Source organism: Paroedura picta, chromosome 4, assembly GCF_049243985.1.
Source record: "Paroedura picta isolate Pp20150507F chromosome 4, Ppicta_v3.0, whole genome shotgun sequence".
NCBI classification, from domain to species: Eukaryota; Metazoa; Chordata; class Lepidosauria; order Squamata; family Gekkonidae; genus Paroedura; species Paroedura picta.
Window position 1 is genome coordinate 140,424,026 of NC_135372.1, and position 17,060 is coordinate 140,441,085.

The 17,060-nt window shown below is 49.1% G+C and overlaps 1 protein-coding gene across 12 annotated transcripts in view; it reads right to left on the reverse strand.

Annotated features, from left to right (window-relative positions):
• Window positions 1–17,060, reverse strand: part of MYT1 (myelin transcription factor 1) — a 183,901-nt gene that overhangs the window by 154,946 nt on the left and 11,895 nt on the right. The window contains exons 1-2 of one of the 12 annotated variants that reach the window (XM_077335864.1): window positions 14,430–14,553; window positions 14,191–14,211 (exon numbers count right to left, since the gene is read on the reverse strand). The exons of 9 other annotated variants lie outside the window; for them this stretch is intronic. The gene's annotated coding sequence lies outside the window, so the exon portion shown is untranslated. Of the gene's footprint in view, window positions 1–14,190; window positions 14,309–14,429; window positions 14,567–17,060 lie in introns of those variants that run through there. 2 more of the 12 variants (XM_077335865.1, XM_077335863.1) reach the window with 2 other exon arrangements.

Genomic DNA, 17,060 nt, shown 5'->3' on the forward strand with positions numbered 1-17,060 from the left:
AGAGCGAGATCGGCATGGTGGGACAAGAGGAAGAACTGACAAACCCCGGAAAAAAACAATTTATAGACAATCCTGAACCATGGATCTTCATACCATTCGTCAGTTTTGGTTTAATTTCTGTGAAAGAACCCTTGCCTAATTTTATGGCTGGGGGTCACCACAACATGAGGAACTGAATTAAAGGGTCGTGGCATTAGGAAGGCTGAGAACCTTCTGCTGTAAGGGGGTTGGACTAGATGACCCTGGAGGTCCCTTCCACCTCTATGATTCTATTTTTTTAAAGATAATAAAAAATAGAAAATATATAGAATCATAGAGTTGGAAGGGGCCATGCAGGCCATCTAGTCCAACCCCCTACTCAACGCAGGATCAGCCCGAAGCATCCTAAAGCATCCAAGAAAAGTGTGTATCCAACCTTTGCTTGAAGACTGTCAGTGAGGGGGAGCTCACCACCTCCTTAGGCAGCCTATTCCATATGAAGAGAAGGGAAAAAGAAGTATAAAGAGAAGGCTTCCCATTCTCTCTGACAAATATGTATAAAACTACGAACTTATCACTTACTCTATAATTACAAAAGCTCTCTTTTTTTCTAGGATATAATTCCCACCCCCACTGTGCTTAATCCTCAAAACCGCAAATCATTGGTTCATGTTTTTCTGTTTGGTGCAAAAATGTCTAGAAGAGGTTTCCAGTCAGTAATACATGTAGATATTCTTTTTTTTTTCTAACCAAAAAAGTAAAGTTCCATCAACTCTGTGAATTCGATCATTTTCAGCAATCATTATTCCAGACGGATCGCAAGAATTAATTGGGTGGAAAGGCCAGGATGGTGTAGTGGTTCAGAGCAGCAGACCCTAAATTCTATCTAAACATCCGGAAGACGTTCCTGACAGTTAGAGCGGTTCCTCAGTGGAACAGGCTTCCTCGGGAGGTGGTAGGTTCTCCATCTTTGGAGGTTTTTAAACAGAGGCTGCATAGCCATCTGTGAAGGTTCAAGGGGGTGGCAGGTGACAGTGGATGAGTGAGGGGGTTGGACTAGATGACCCAAGAGGTCCCCTTCCAACTCTAGGATTCAATGATTCTAATCTGGAGAACTGGGTGGGATTCAAGGCACTCTCAAAGTTGGCTCTAGGCAGTTTTGCAAGGATTCTCTCCCAATTTGGACAGCATTGCTTCCATGCTGCTGAAAGTCAATGGAAGATCGTGGCTTCTACTCCTCTTTTCTGCACCGTTGAGAAATTTGAATGGCCAAGAGATTGAATCATAGAATCACAGAGGTGGAAGGGACCTTCAGGGTCATCTAGTTCAACCCTCTTCAGAATGCTGGAAACTAACAACTACCTGCCCCCCCACAGTGACCCCAATTCCGTCGAGATGTTCCCCCCCCCCAAGAAAAAAACCCCTCAAGAATCCCTGGCCAGTCTGGCCTGGAAGAAATTTGCCTCCTGACCTCAAAATCCAGGCTCCTGTCTAACACAGTGGCTAGCCAGTTCTTCTGGAGGGCCAACAAGACGGCATGGAGATTGAGGCCTTCGTAAAAACATCAGAAGAGCCCTGCTGGATCAGACCAGGGGGTCAATCTAGCCCAGCCTCCCGTCTCACACAGTGGCCAACCAGTTCCTCTGGAGGGCCAACAGCAGGGCAGAGAGACTGAGGCTTTCATAAGAACCTCTGAAGAGCCCTGCTGGGTCAGACCAGGGGTCCATCTAGCCCAGCCTCCTGTCACACACCATGGCCAACTATTTCCCCTGGAGGGCCAACAACTTGAACCTAGAGCCCGAGGCCTTCCCCTGAGGTTGTCTCCTGGCTCTGGGATTCAGAAAATTAGCACCTCTGAATGGGTAGATAGGAATGGTCACCATGGCTAGATGACAAAAGTAGACTCAATCAAGGAAGCCAAGCCCCTCAGTTGGCAAGACATGAGCAAGGCTGCTAACAGGACGGCTTGGAGGACACCATAAGTCATATGCAACTTGACGGCTCTGGCACATATGCCACATTAGTGCTGGCGCTCTGGGTTACACGTTCCAAAACAGCTGTGTGGAGGTTTCCTTGGCACACTGGCATATGACAGCTGACCAAGAAGCCATCCCCTAGCCACGGTAAAGGCTTCTTGACTAGTCTGAGAGAACCGTGGGAGCTGCATCCCTCTCTCTGGCTGCTCCCTGCATGATTATTCTCCATGTGGGCCATCCGCACATCATAGAATCATAGAACTGGAAGGGATCTCATGGTTCATCTAGTCCAACCCCTGCACTATGCAGGACACTCAAAACCCTCTTGCTCACCCACTGTCACCTGCCACCCCCTTGAACCTTCACGGAATCAGCCTCTCCATCAGATGGCTATCCAGCCTTTGCTTAAAAATCTCCAAAGATGGAGAACCCACCACCTCCTGAGGAAGCCTGTTCCACTGAGAAACTGCTCTGACTGTCAGGAACTTCTTCCGGAGGTTTAGAGGGAATTTCTTTTGAGTTAATTTCATTCCATTGGTTCTGGTCCGTCCCTCCGGGGCAAGAGAGAACAACTCTGCTCCATCCTCAACATGGCAGCCTTTTAAATACTTGAAGATGGTGATCAGATCCCCTCTCAGTCGTCTCCTCTCCAGGCTAAACAGACCAAGCTCCCCCACCCTTTCTTCATACGTCTTGGTCTCCAAACCCCTCACCCTCTTTGTTGGCCTCCTCTGGACAGGCTCCAGTTTGTCTACATCCCTCTTCAACTGAGGTGCCCAAAACTGAACCCAGGACACATTAACTTCAACATGTCTGGAGAGGCAAAGGAAGATGATTTCTGTAGAGGGACGCATTCGGTGGTGGGAGATAAACAAGTCTTTATTACGGCAGTAGGTTTTTCAAATGCGTGCTCGTATATTTTAAACGCATTGTTTCATGCTTTTCTATTTTTACGTGGCCATCTCCTTTTTATAAGGCTGCTTGCTTACCCACCCAGGCTTTAAGGGGATAAAGTGAATGATCAATGCAGTGAATAAAGAGATATTCAGGGAGGTGGGGGTGGGGAGGGGGTTGTTTCTCCTCTCTACAGAGCCTTGTAGTTCTGCAAACTCACCCAGGGTAGAACAAAGGGCTTTTATTCTGGGAAGCAACTGTTGAGAGCCAGCTTGGTGTAGTGGTTAGGAGTGTGGGCTTCTAATTTGGCGAGCTGGGTTTGATTCCCCGCTCCCCCACATGCAGCCAGTTGGGTGGCCTTGGGCTCCCCAAGGCGCTGATAAAGCTGTCCTGACCGAGAAGGAATCTCAGGGCTCTCTCAGCCTCACCCACCTCACAGGGTGTCTTTTGAGGGGAGAGGAAAGGGAAGGTGTCTGGAAGCCGCTTTGAGACTCCTTCAGGTAGAGAAAAGTGGCGTGTAAGAACCAACTCTTCTTCTTCTTCAGTAATCTCAGGGCTCTGTCAGCCTCCCCTCCCTCACAGGGTGTCTGTTGTGGGGAGAGGAAAGGGAAGTAGATTGTAAGCCGCTTTGAGACTCCTTTTGGCAAACCAACTCTTCTTCTGCTTTTCTCCTCCTATTATTATTAAATCATTATATTATTATTATTATTAATTTTTTTTGCCTCAAAGGATCCACTGGACTCAAGCTTTGTCAGACCAACATGGCAACCCCACTGAATTCATATGTGATAGAAACCTGCCACTATTTCGACCAAGTGGCCATTGCCCATCCTAATTATCCAGTTTTATTGATTTATTCGGCATACTTATACAGGGCTCTTCTCATGAATCACGGGACACAAAGAGGCTTATGTGAAACTCACCCAAGATGAGATTTGGTTTGCTTTGTCATGACCAAGCAGTGATATCAGGGCTCTCTCAGCCTCCCCTCCCTCACAGGGTGTCTGTTGTGGGGAAAGGAAAGGGAAAGCGATTGGAAGCCGCTTTGAGACTCCTTTGGGTAGGGAAAAGCAGCATATAAGAACCAACTCTTCTTCTTCTTCAGTAATCTCAGGGCTCTCTCAGCCTCACCCATCTCACAGGGTGTCTGTTGTGGGGAGAGGATAGGGAAGGCGACCTTAAGCCGCTTTGAGACTCCTTTGGGTAGAGAAAAGTGGCATATAAGAACCAACTCTTTTTCAAACCTCTTCTTAAGGAAGCCCTTCTTCTGTGCCTTCAACTAACAGACATTAGCTGGCCCAGAGCTGCTGATTTCAACTGGTGAACGTGCTATTAAAAACCCAGGAGCGAGGCTCACTATTTCTGCCATCCATTCCTGAAGAAACTTGGACTTCAGCACTATTTGGAGAAGGACAGCTCCCTCCAGTGCTGGACAGTTCCTGTAGTCCATTCCCAGAGCAAAACTCTTCACAGGATGCCAAGCTTTGTAGGGATTGCCTCGATTGTTTCCCCCCAGAGCCCACTTGGTGTAGGGGTTAAGAAGAGTGGTTTCTCATCTGGAGAGCTTGATTCCCAACTCCTCCACATTCAGTCAAGTTGGGCGAACTTCAGCTAGTCACAGTCTTGTTAGAGCAGTTTTCACAGAGCAGTTGTGTCAGAGCTCTCTCAACCCCCACCTACCTCACAGGATGTCTGTTGTGGGGAGAGGAAGGGAATGGCGTTTGTAAGCCACTTCGAGCCTCCTTCAGGTAGTGAAAAGAAGAAGAAGAGTTGGTTCTTATATGCTGTTTTTCTCTACCCAAAGGAGTCTCAAAGTGGATTACAGTCACCTTCTCTCCCCACAACAGACACCCTGTGAGGGAGGTGAGGCTGAGAGACCCCCTGAGATTACTGAAGAAGAAAAAGAGTTGGTTCTCATATGCCACTTTTCTCTACCCGAAGGAGTCTCAAAGCGGCTTACAGTCGCCTTCCCTTTCCTCTCCCCACAACAGACACCCTGTGAGGGAAGTGAGGCTGAGAGAGCCCTGATATTACTGAAGTTGGTACTTATATGCCACTTTCCCCTAACCGGAGTCTCAAAGCGGCTTACATTCGCCTTCCCTTTCCTCTCCCCATAACAGACACCCTGTGAGGTGGGTGAGAGAGCGCTGATATTCCTGCTCGTTCAGAACAGCTTTATCAGTGCCGTGGCAATCCCAAGGTCACCCAGCTGGCTGCATGTGGGGGAGTTCGGAATCAAACCCGGCTTGCCAGATTAGAAGTCCACACTCCTAGCCACTACTCCAGAGTGAGGTATAAACTCCAACTCTTCTTCTTCTTCTTCAAGTCCAGGTGGGTCAGTATCTCTCACTTATAGATTTCCAGGAGAGATGAAAAACCCCCACAGAAATTTACCTACGATCAAGACGGTGTTGCCAGCTTTGAAATGTTTGGGGGATCCCAAGTTCTTTCCGTTGAACTGAAGCGACAGAGAAATCAGATCGCGGCAATTACATTGGAGTTTTGACATTCCCCCCCCCCGCACCCGTGTGTGTGAGCTATGAGCCAGTCAGCGGCAACTGTATGGCTTTGCAGAGCTTCAAAGCCATGATGTGGCAGAGAGCTCCAATACGTAGCGCAGGCTTGTTCCCCAGAAAATCCCCAGGTAGCAGCTTTTCACCTGAACGAATGAAAGTGAGGCGAGCGCTTCAGCATGACAAAGAGACGAGCGGGTATCACAGAGGGGAACAAATTTATTGTGCCACGCTTAAGAGTCCCCTGCACCGATGCTGGGCTTGCAAATGCGCATGCCCCAAGACTTTTGCAAAACTTTTAAGCTGCCACAAGTGTCTTTGGCCCTGTCAACAGGAGCAGTATGCATACTTCTGCGGGACAGCCTCTCTCTTCATGATATCTTTTATTCTAGATCTACTACTGCAACTACACTGGTGACAGGTTCACTCCAGAGCCCAAAACAAGACGCTGAGCTCATTTCAGTTCATAGAATCATAGAGTTGGAAGGGACCTCCTGGGTCATCTAGTCCAACCCCTTGCATTATGCAGGACACTCACAACCCTCTCGCTCGTCCACTGTCACCTGCCACCCCCTTGAGCCTCCACAGAATCAGTCTCCATCAGATGGCTATCCAAGCCTCTGTTTAAAAATTTCCAAAGATGGAGAACCCACCACCTCCCGAGGAAGCCTCTTCACTGAGGAACCGCTCTAACTGTCAGGATGTTTCAACAGAATTTCTTTTGAATTAATTTCATCCCATTTGTTCTGGTCTGTCCCTCCGGAGCGAGAGAGAACAACTCTGCTCCGTCCTCTACATGGCACCCTTTTAAATACTTGAAGATGGTGATCAGATCCCCTCTCAATCCTCTCCCCTCCAGGCTAAACAGACCAAGCTCCCCCAACCTTTCCTCATACATCTCCAAACCCCTCACCATCTTTGTTGGCCTCCTCTGGACATGCTCCAGAATCCAAACGAATGCCTTCCCCAAGCCAGAGAACTGGCAACATGACTGCTGCAATCACATTGGAAACAGAGACTTTTCGGCGCGCCTCCTCATTGCTAGCAAGACTCATTTGCAGCACTGCTGATGAGCAACCCTTCCTGCCAATTATGCGTCACTGGAGTACTCCTCTCCCTCCATTCACTCCCTCCCATGTGATTGTCACGAACTATTGACCCAGATGGCAGAGCACCAGAATAATGGTCATGCCCAAACATTACTAATGCCATGGTTTGGCATTAGACAATTAGAAGGACTATCTCCTCATTGAATCATGGAAGGGACCCTCTGGGTCATCTAGTCCAACCCCTTGCATTAGGCAGGAGACCCACAACCCTATCGCTCATCCACTGTCACCTGCCACCCCCTTGAACCTTCACAGAATCACAGGCAGCTAATAAAAGTTTCCAACAGATGAACACACAACCAGCTTGTGGAAAAACAGCTTTCAGTGGTCCTCCATTTTACCTTCACAACAATCATGCAAGGTAGGCTAGGCTTCACAGCTGAATGAAGGTGTTTTTTATACCCTGGTTTTCACCATGCAAAGGAATCTCAAAGTATCTTACAGTCGGAGGAACACCAGAAGTTCCGGGGCACAACAACCGTGCGAGGTAGGCTAGGCTTCATGGCCGAGTGAGGATCTGAAGAAGGATCAATTCAGTATATTGAAAACACAAACCAGCACAAGCACACTGACTCTGAATACCGCTCCTTGCTATGCTGTCAGAGGAAATGCCTATGCCAGCATGGTCCCAATACTGGGAGATGAGATCCTGGCTCATGCAGAAAGCTCATAGTGGACCGCTCCCATCTGCTCTGGACCTTTCGATGAGACCAGCAGCATCAGAATGAGTCACAAAGCAGTTTAAGTCATGTCCGCCTGCATTCGGTTTGGAGCCTGCTGCAAAAGACTAACACAGCTGCCCTTTTAGGCTTGGTATCATATACCAAAGTAGCCAGTAATGGGCTGCTGGATCAGGCCAGTGGTCCATCTAGTCCAGCATCCCATTTCACACAGGGGCCAGCCAGTTCCTCTGGAGGGCCAACAACAGGGCAGAGAGGCCGAGGCCTTCCTAAGAACATCAGAAGAGCCCTGTTGGATAAACCAGTGGCCCATCTAGTCTAGCTTCCTGTCTCACACAGTGGCCAACCTGTTCCTCTGGAGGGACAACTACAGGGTAGAGAGGCCTGGGTTCGAATGCCAGGCCAGGATTTGAGCCTCAGACCTTAACAGGAAAGGAAAGAAGGAGAGAGAGACAGAGAGAGACAGAGAGAGAGAGACACAGAGAGAGAGAGACAGACAGACAGACAGACAGACAGAGACAGACAGAGACAGACAGACAGTCAGAGACAGAGACAGACAGAGACAGACAGAGACAGAGAGAGACAGAGAGAGAGAGTATTTCTATGTTCTGCCCTGCCAGGAAGGGGGGAGGGGAATAAAAGGCAGCTACTTCCCAGGGGAATAAAAGATATTTCTTCCGCCTGGCAGGAATCCGCATGAGTGCTGCACTTGCAATAGCTGCCTTTGTGATTTCTCTACAGAATGTTTTGGTCCGGTTTCTCCCCCGGAAGGGCTGCTGAGCAGATAAAAGGTTACTGGAGAACCTTTGCGGGAGATTAGAGGATGGTTTAACAGCGGCAGGAAGCGTCCGATGAACCCGGAGGCGAGGCGAGGCTACGCCGGGAATATCATACGCCGGCAGACATGTGGTTTTCGGAAAGCGGCAAAAAAGTCTGCGCCGGATGGCTTCCGAGAGGTCTCCCGAAAAGCCGCTCGGAAGAGGAAGCAGGCGCCTCGGCCTGATCCCTGACCCAGTTAAGCGGAAGTCCTCCCATCGAAGCTGACCTCATCTCTCTTCTATCGCATCGTGAGCTACTATTCATAATTAATCATCCCGAGGGCTGGTGCAAAGAGCATCATGAGCTGTCTCCTCTCTTGTTTTCCTTGCCGCTCCACTCGCATGGAGGCAGGGACACACAGAGTCAGAGAATCACGGAGTTGGAAGGGACCTCCAGGGTCATCTAGTCCAACCCTCTGCACTATGCTGGAACTCACAACTACCTGTCCATCCACGGTGACTCCAATTTCATACCCAAGCGATCTCCAGAATCCAGCTTGGCCTGGAGGAAATTCACCTACCATCCCACAGTGGCGATCAGCAATTCCCTGGGTAGGCAAGGAAGGGCCACAAGAGACAAATGCTGGCACATCCCTTCCTGCCCACCCACTCACAATCTGCCTAAGTTTATAAAATCAGCATTTCTGTCAGATGACTCTCTAGCCTCTGCTTTGAAACGTCCAAAGAAGGAGAACACACCACCTCCTGAGGAAGCCTGCTTCACTGAGGAACCACTCTCACTGTAAGGAACTTCTTCCGGATGTTTAGCTGAAAATTATACTGAATTAATTCTATCCCACTGGTTCTGGTATGATCCTCTGGGGCAACAGAAAACAACTCTGCTCCATCTTCTCTATGACGGCCCTTCAAGTATTTGAAGATATTTATCATATCACTTCTTAGTCGCCTTCTCTCCAGGCTAAACAGACCAAGCTCCCTCAACGTTTCCACATACGACTTGCTCTCCAAACCCTTCATCATCTTTGCAGGCCTCCTCTGGACATGTTCCAGGTTGCCTACATCTTTCTTTGAGGACCAACTAGGTTTTCAAGAACCCGTCGCTGTAGTATCAACACCAGACAGGAGCCCACCGAACTCAGTGAGCTAGTCCTCCCTGCCTGTTGCATTCTTTCTGGCATCACCCAGACCTGGGTTCTAAATTTTGTGGTCATGACCTAGTGGGACAGAATCTTGTTGGGACTGCGATGAGGGGTTGGCTGAGGGATGTTGTGCATTTGGACAACTCTCCATCAAAAGGTGACTCATGAAATGTCTTCCTAAGGAGACTTGAGGCCAATGACGTCAGGACTGGGATATATTATAAGAACATTGGAAGCATCTTACTGGATTGGCCCACAAGATCAAAGGCCTTGAAATGTTCCCAGCTGGAATGTGGTGGCCAAAACCTTGTGCTTCTCCAGCTCCTCCCCCATGGCAACTGACATTCAGAGGTTTCAAGGTCCTAACTTGGACTAGTCAGTGGATAGAATCAGAGAATCATAGTGTTGGAAGGGGGAGCATATAGGCCATCTAGTCCCACCCCCTGCTCAGTGCAGGATCAGCCTCAAGCATCCAGGAGAAGGATCTGTCCAGCCGCTGCTTGAAGACCGCCAGTGAGGGGGAGCTCCCCACCACCTTAGGCAGCCTATTTCACTGCTGAACTAGACTCACAAAAGCCTAGAGTGGGAAGGGGCCATGCAGGCCATCTGGTCCCACCCCCTGCCCAATGCAAGATCAGCCTCAAGCATCCAGGAGAAGGATCTGCCCAGCCCCTGCTTGAAGACCATCAGTGAGGGGGAGCTCCCCACCTCCTTAGGCAGCCCATTCCACTGCTGAACTAGACTCCCAGAATCCTAGAGTGGGAAGGGGCCACACAGGCCATCTAGTCCAACCCCCTGCTCAGTGCAGGATCAGCCCAAAGCACCCAGGAGAAGGATCTGTCCAGCCACTGATTGAAGACGGCCAGTGAGGGGGAGCTCCCCACCACTTGAAGCAGCCCATTCCATGACTGAACCTTAGCGTTCACCTCCTTTGTGTTCACCTCCTAGCAGCCAAGTAGAACTTCATTGCCCCCCTGAAGGTCTTTAATCCCCTTCTAAGTCTATCAGAGCGAGGAGTGTCCTGACCTGGATGACCCAGGCCAACCATTCTCATCAGTGCTCAGAAGCTAAGCAAGGTCTGCTCTAGTTACAATTTGGATGGGAGACCACCAAAGAGGTCCACCATCACTGCACAGAGGCAGGCAATGAGGAACGACACTTCCCTCTGCCTCTAGCCTCACAAACCCTATGTCAGCCTTTCTCACCTTTTTATTGGGTCCCCTTCCCTTTCCAACCCCCTCTGGGCCCATCACTGGCCATTTTGGGAGAGGGAGGCAGGTCAACATGACCATATATTGTCGTATCACAATACATATATTTTTTAAAATAAATATATTAAAAACGAATGAATTCCCACCCATTTGGGAAACCCTTCCAGGGCAGTCAAGAAACCCCAGGGTTTCGTGAAACCTTGGTAGAGAAAGCCTGACCTACTTGGTTGCCATAAGTCCACTATGACTTCTTCACACAGAACCACATCAGACCTTGGAAGTTAAGCCCAGTTGGCCCTGAGGAATACATGGATGGGAGGCCACCCAGGAAGACAGGGCTGGGACGCAGAGGCAGAGAATGACAAGCCACCTCTGCTTCCCTCTTGTCTTGAAACCACTACAGGGACATCATAAGCCTTCTGTGGCCTGACGGTGCTTCTCCCTACCTTCTACCATCCACTGGCTAAGCATGTCCAACACTGAATGTTGTCCAGCACACCTACTCACCAGCTGGAAGGAGACACCCATGTGCAGCCACCACACAGAGCAGGGGTGGGCCCTGGAGCAGTGGTTCTCCAGATGTTCATGGACTATAATTCCTATGAGCAATTGCAGGCCATGGACAGGAGGTAGTGAGCTCCCCCTCACTGGAAGTCTTCAAGCAAAGGTTGGATACACACTTTTCTTGGATGCTTTAGGATCCTTAGGGCTAATCCTGCGTTGAGCAGGGGGTTGGACTAGATGGCCTGTATGGCCCCTTCCAACTCTATGATTCTATGATTCTATGACATCTGGAGAGCCACTGACGTAGAGCATGAGATCTGTGCATGTTTCTGCTGGGTATGTTGCAATGCTCGGTGCTCTTTCCACCCCCAAGCTAGCAGCCAACCGTACACTGGTGGCTCACAAGTTCTGCATGTTAGTTATACAGAGGGCAGAAATTTCCTTCTCTTGGCCTGCCCTGAATCTAACTCCCATCAAGGTTCTCAAACTCCCAGGCCCTGCTTTTCAAATCTCTCCAACAGTCGAGGGGAAAAAAAAGTCCTGATGCCCAACTTTTCCTTAAGTTTCCCTACAAGTCGAATCTTGTTCCGCCGTGCGAGGGGAGGGAAGCGCATGATGCGGTCTTGGAGCCCAGCGTCAAGCGTTAATGGGACAGCGAGGGAAAGGAAAGGAAACTATAAACCCTTCTTGGTTTCTCCCTAGATGATGCAGCCAGGCTCCGTATGGAGGGTGCTATTTATACCCATCTAAATATAGGTCTAGAGTTGATTAGCAAATCTTCGGCAAAAATATAAAAAGCAGCCTAGAGTTCCTCTGGGGTGAACAGACGTTCCTATTCTCAGAACTTGACTCGTTCCTTTTCCAGCCAGGGACTTTGTGACGAATATTTATTTCCTCTCTCCCTCTCTCTCTTTCTCTCCGGCATTACAATATCGGTATTCCGAGTAAGTTACCAGCAGCCCAGAGAAGCCTAAGGGGGGCTACTAAAAGGAACTAAGAAGGTTCGTCAACTGGCCGGGAGATGAAGAGGCTACTTTGCCACCTGGATGAAAGTCCTTGGAGCATGCGTACATTTGCACATATCAAGGGGAACTGGAACGGCACGCAACGGCCTTGTTTTCTCTCGCAAAGCTCCGATAAACAAAGCTGTGGAACCCTCGGGGTAGCAGCTGGGCAATATGTACGTTATTAAGAACCCCCAGTCGAATGCATGCAGTGGAGACGCCGAGCAAACTCCCTGCAATCTTTGCCCCCCATTTTCTCCAACTCCCACCGCAGTCCAAACAAGGCTGAAACTTTAATTCCAACAACCTAACCTAACCCAACCCCCCCCTCTCTACTTCTTCTTTTGTCTGCCATTAATTAAAGTGGACATATGGGATCAGCTGATAATGAGAACAGATGACCCAAAGAGAGGGTGAGAGCAGTTTGGGGAAAGGAGGAGGACTTCATATGAACTGGGTCTTCAAGGAGTCCCAGGCAAATGAGGGGAGAGCATGCAACACTACACAATCAAGGCACCGTGTTGATGCTGGGTGCCCCCTCCCCTTTCCCCTTGCAAAGTGGGAAACGGCTGTCCTAGAAAATGAGGTGCCCAGTTCTGACTGGCTGCTCCATCCTCCAGGCCAAATGGCACAAACCTGACCACACACAGAAGCACACACACACACACACACACACACACACACACACACAAATCAACAATCCTTCCCGACAACAATAGAGCTTTCTTGGGCAAACCAACGGGATGGCTTTGAAGTCAAACAAAGGCTTTCCCTTGCTAGTTTTAGTGGATTAATCCGCTCTTTTGTTTGTCAATAAAAACCCAGAGCTCAGCCTTCTCCCTTCATAAAGTCTCTGGTTAAATCCCAGCATCCCTCAAACCCTTCGAGACTGAGATAGACACGTGTAAAGCAAAGCCACTGTGCAGGTGGGTTGGGGGGGGGGGGGACAGAGAGAAGAGTTCTGTCTATGAAATACTTTCTTCCAATGGAGAGAAGGAAGGAAGGAAGGAAGGAAGGAAGGAAGGAAGGAAGGAAGGAAGGAAGGAAGGAAGGAAGGAAGGAAGGAAGGAAGGAAGGAAGGAAGGAAGGAAGGAAGGAAGGAAGGAAGGATATAAGGCTGTATATAAATAGTCTGCTCAAATAATCCCATGCAACCAAAACAATAAAACACAGTTTTTTAAAAAAATGGGAGAAAGGGGGAGAAGAGCAAGCTCCCTTTTGTCCCTAGCCTTCAAATATGTCGTAAATAATCTCAATTTATGTGTGAAGTGAACTCAAGCTAGCAGAACTGGCAAACACATATCTAGAGGGCTGTTGTTGTTTTCAAGCAAAGTAACTTATTTCTAAAACATTAGCTACTTTTCAAAAACCTTCCGTTTCAAGCAGGCCGCTCTTTCACCAACTTCACTAAAATATAAATAATAATAATAAAAACATGGACAGAATAATTAATCTATGTAAGAACTGTGAATCCTATCATTGATGCTGGGGTGGGGGGAAAATAGCAAATAGAAGAAAGAGGAGGAAATAATGTTTGTTTGAAATCAGTTTCTTGCTCTCCTTTGGATTCCCACAAACAGGCCAGAAAAGACAAAAATAAAATAAAATAAAATAAAACAGAGGAGAGATTCAACTTCCTCCGGAAAGCTCCGGCCTGAGTTTCAGCACCCTGGACAGCGACCCCGCTGCCCGAGCCAGTCCGAAGGCCGCCGGAACGAGACGCTCTGGGCTGTTGACCAGACCCAACTCTCTTTTCTCCCTTTAGGAGAGATTACATTAAGTGTGGAAACCAGCTCCGGCTATCCGAACGGACCGGGAATAATCTTTTAAAAGTGTCTCTGTGTGTGTGTTGGGAGACCGAGAAACTTTCTCAGTCGGATCCGGCTACCGACCCCCCCCTTTAAAAATCCAGCTATTCCTCCCCCTTTCCCTCCCCCTCGTCTTTTTTTTTTCTGTTCCAGCCCGAAGCCTCACTAGGAAAAATAACAAAAACTGAAATAAATCAGCCAACGAGACGACCGCGGAGCAAACCCGGCGATAAATAAATGCACAAATAACCAAATAAAGCCACCCCCCACCCCCCAAACACACAACCGCTCCAACGCCCGGCGAATAAAACGACCCCTGCGGACACCCAGATCGTATTTTCCTTTTTCCAAACATTCTTTCCCCACCTTTCCGGAACAAACGCGATGCATACACTTGCATCCATAATAATAATAATAATAAAATAATAATATTATAATAATCAAGATTGTTGCAGTTGCAATCAGCTTTTCTCTGCCTTTTGTCAGCAAAATTATATATATATATATATATATATATATATATTATCCTCCTGGCTAATCATTCCGCCCCCCCCCCCCAATAAAATAAAAAACCCCACGGAACGTTCTCCTTACCTTTCGCTCGCAGCCTATTGTCTGTCCGTTTTCAACATGACATCACGGAAGGCGAGCAAGAAATTTACATTGGGGGGGGGGGGAGGAGAGAGAGAGAGAGAGAGAGAGAGAGAGAGAGGTTGAGTTGGAAGGTGGAGAAGAGAGATTGGAGAGGGACGGGGGGGAAGAGGGGGGGGAGAGAGAGAGAGAGAGAGAGAGGAGAAGGCTCTTGCTGAGCGCCCCCCCCCGTGCTTCCTTACCCCCGGAACATGCGTGGAGGAAGGTTATTGTAGCTTTCAATTAAATCGCCAAGTCTTTTTCAATCGTGAACTCTGTCTCTCTCTCTCTCTCTCTCTTTTTTTGCAGCTGGCGAAACCGGCGTCTCACTTAATGATCGCTCTCATTAATGGGAATGGCTGGGGGGGAGGGGGAGGAGGAGGAGGCGGGGGGGGGGCGCGTTGGCTTATTTCCCCCCCTCTTTGTAAATACCCTACCCATCAACCCTTTGGGCTTGCAATATATCTGTTTACTCTCCGAGGTGAAATAAATCTACAGAGCGGGAGGGGAGGGGGGGGAGGAGAGACCATGGAGGTGCGGACTTTTCAGTTGGAGGGGGGGAGATGTTTACAGGAGGGATCCCCCCCCCCGTCCTTTCCCCCTTTTTTCCCCTATGCCCTCCTCTACCGAACAGGACCCGAAGGATATCCCCCCCTCCCCAAAACACCCCCCACACCCGAACCCTGATTAATATGCAGGATAGCTCGGAGGGTTCTTTTATGCAGACGAGGCGAAAGGACCCGGGAAGGTTACCGCTTAATCCCCCCCTCCTCATTTCCTGCCTATGGTACAGTCCCATAATTTCTAATAGCAACAAGCAAGGGACTGACAGATGCCCTGGCTTAGCCGAGCGGCCGCGAAAGTACTTTACAATGTTCATGGGTGGTTAAGAAAGATGACCCCTCTTCATCAAGAGCTGGGGGGGGGGGAGAGAGAGAGAGAGACGCATGGCCAAGTGAAGAAGCGGAGATGAGATCAGGCCAGATCTCCCCCTCCCGGATCTAAATATTCAAAGATCAAGCACCGGGGCGGGAGAGATTATTGCATGCACATCTTTTGCCTGGGCGAAGATCACAATGTTCCCCCCACTCCCGCCCCCCCCCCCGGCACGGATCAAAGGGGGGAACTCAAAGGGGGGGGGGCACGGCAACCAAAGCTAGCCCACCTTCAAAGTCTTCTGCAAACTTTTGGCAAAGTTGGGGAAGGAAGTTGGTGCCTGGCTGCCTGCCTCCGAAACAGAATCCCTGGTTCTGAGGCAGGGAGCGTGGGCTCTGGAAAACTTAGACCCGGGAAATCTCGTGGGGTCTTTAAGGTGCTGGTCGTAGAAAGGGTCCCCAAATTGCGGGGAACTTATGGTGACCCGGTAGGGTTATCAAGGGGGGAGGAGGAGGAGGAAGAGCTGGTTTTTTTGTAGGGTTTTTCAAGGAAGGAGGTGGAGGAGGAAGAAGAGGTAGAAGAAGAGAAGGAGGAGGAAGAAGAAGAAGAGAAGAAAGAGGAGGAGGAGGAGGAGGAGAGCTGTTTTTTGTTCCCTGCTTTTTACTGCCCAAAGGAGTCTCAAAGCAGCTCACAATCACCTTCCCTTCCTCTCCCCACCTGTGTTGGGCAGGTGAGGCTGAGAGAGCTCAGATAGAACGGTGAGTGACCCAAAGTCACCCCCGCTGGCTGCAGGTGGAGAAGTGGGTGATCTGGCTCACCAGATTAGAGACCGCCTTTTTGAACCACTGCAGCCAGAAATCAAGGGTGGTGGGTTGTGACTGCCTGTTTGTGTAGACCCTGATATTCACGGGTGGTCCCCCATCCAAGGACTGACCAGAGCCTGTGGAGCTGTGAGGCACTTGAGACCACCCGGGTCAGGGCTGTCAGACTTGAATCCAGCTCGTCTTCCCTTAAGAGTTGCCCTCCCCATCCCACCCTACAACACACACAAAAATAGGTTGTGTGAAGATGGGGCAGCAAGGGAAACCCACAGGGTATGATCCATAGGGCTTTCCTCTTGTGCATGTGCTATGGTACCTGGGCATGCGTAGAAGAATGTGCTGAGAACCATGCGCCGTGTTCATTTGTATTACACAGTGTGCAACTGCCATTTACAAAAAAGAAAAACAAATGCTATGGTGGGGATTATTAGGAACAGCAAATAAATCAGCCGGTATCCTAATGCCCCTGTAGAATCTGGGGTGCAGCCTCATTTGAAGTCCTGTCTACAGTTCTGGCCCCTGCACCCCAAAAAAGATGGTATAGCACTGGCAAAAGTGCAGAAAAAGAAAATTCAAAATTTCTCAAACAGGTTTTTGTGAAACCCTGGGGTCTCTTATGTATTTTTATTTTTATTTATTATATTTGTTGACCATCACTCTCGGTACAGCTGGCTCGTTGTGGTTTACAACAGGTTAAAAGAACAATAACCCAACAGTACCCATAAAATGACTTGTAATCCCCTCAACCATTCTCCTCCCGACTCACTCAATGGATCATTTCGGCCCAGTGCCTCAGGGGGTGGTCAGAGGAGAGACCCAATAGGGTTTCCTGAATAGGTGGGAGCTAATCATTTTTGAATTCTGTTTTTAACTTTTTAAATATTTATCAGGAAAAAGGAGGACCTGGGTAACTTACCAACCTGTCAGTTTGATGCCGATAGCTGGCAAAAGTTTAGAACAAATCATCAAGCAGTCAGTCCTTGAGCAGCTAGAGCGGGTGGCTGTAATTACTAAGGACCATTCCGCACAGATTCTTTGTAGCAGGAGTGTGGCAAATTGAAATCGCTACAAAAATGCGGTTATGCACAATGTCGTAGACAATCTGCCACACTCCTGAAACCGATCCGCAAAAAGCTC